Below are 1,752 nucleotides of genomic sequence, written 5' to 3' on the forward strand. Positions count from 1 at the left end.
TTTCGCCCACAAGCTATTTTCTGTGCTTCCTTACGCTCAATGATAACTATTTCTACATTTGATTTTCGCTCACAAGCTCCTCCTCCCACCTTCACTTTCACAGGCAGACCATTGGCACATTTGATTTTCGCCCACAAGCTCCTTCTGGTCCTTCCTCACACTCCATAACTATTTCACATTTGATTTTCGGGTTTTTCCTAACCATGATAACTATTTCTTGGTTTTCAATAAAGCTCCTTTTCGTACCATTACTACTACTCCTATTACTACTGGCATTTCTTGATTATCCTTAGTAATTTCTGTGTCTTCAGTGGATTGATTAAATCACTGAACGCAGGCAGCCTAGTAATGAGCCAACAGGCTTTCTGCTGCCTGCTAGTCCATGTTTCCATGTTTCCATGTTTCCTCCTCCTCCTTGTCCTTCCTCACGTCCACCATTACCCTACTTAGTCACTTCCACAGCGTTCTAAATCGCATCACGGAGGCCGCCAGAACGGTACGACAGGATGGTGCGCGGGAACACAGCCTTGACGGGCACACCGTGGGACACTATCAAGTCTAATATTATGTCAAGATGGTGCACGGAAACCTCACAGCAAAGGTAAAGTTTCAGGGTGTCTGTAGTGCGTGGATTTTGAAGAACAACAACAACGCAGTCATTAGTAGTTTACGTCAGCAGTAGTTTACGTCAGCAGTAGTTTAAGTCAGCAGTAGTTTACGTCAGCAGTAGTTTACGTCAGCAGTAGTTTACGTCAGCAGTAGTTTAAGTCAGCAGTAGTTTACGTCAGCAGTAGTTTACGTCAGCAGTAGTTTAAGTCAGCAGTAGTTTACGTCAGCAGTAGTTTACGTCAGCAGTAGTTTAAGTCAGCTGTAGTTTCAGGTTATAAGGGTAAAGCTGGGGTCACACGCTGTAGCTGCGCGTGGCCTCGGTGCTCATCTCCGTTGCATTGGCCTTTAAGCCTGTGGTGGGAGGAACACAAACCCCTGGACGCCTATTTCCCTCCTCTGTACGGGTATGTGGCGCCCACTCTTGAACAGGTTAGGTTAGGTTCGGTTAGGTTAAGTTAGATTTAGTTAGAGTTACTGAGGGTAGCTTGCAGGAGGAATCAAACTAAGAGTATTTTCCAGAACACCACGTGGTTATTCTCTAATGTACAGCCAAGCGTCTTCACTGCCCGTGGAGAGATTGGGAATATGCCCCTGGGCCACACGGAGAGTGTGACACCCGGGTTACCACAGTTTACCTTCCCCAGGCTTCCCCAAGTACTCATTTATCGATCAGCCTGAGAGGGAGGATGAACAGCTGGGTGACCCGGGCCCGCGCATTCGTAGCTAGGCATGCTCAACAATAAACCACGGAGGCGTCAGTCACATGTATATTTAGAATGAAAACCCAGAAAGCGATGTATTGTTGCAGAGCGGTCTTGAAGAAACGAGAAACAGAAAACAAAGCATCGAAAAGTGCTGGCCTGCGCCCTGCTCCCGGAGGTCCATGTTATCGATATGAAGAGCTGCGGCTGTGACAAAAATCATGAAAAATGTTTCAGAAAATCTAACTTTTTCCGTCAAAACAAATAAATCTCTTTAACGCAAACATAAAAGCGTTTGCATGGAATTCGTTGTTGTTTTTTTTTATAGAAATTTAGGATACAACAAAGATGAGGCATGCATAACCACACACACACACACACACACACACACACACACACACACACACATTACAGCACATTATTAGAAGAGCATTATCAGCAG

Source organism: Eriocheir sinensis, chromosome 68 (genome assembly GCF_024679095.1).
Source record: "Eriocheir sinensis breed Jianghai 21 chromosome 68, ASM2467909v1, whole genome shotgun sequence".
NCBI classification, from domain to species: domain Eukaryota; kingdom Metazoa; phylum Arthropoda; class Malacostraca; order Decapoda; family Varunidae; genus Eriocheir; species Eriocheir sinensis.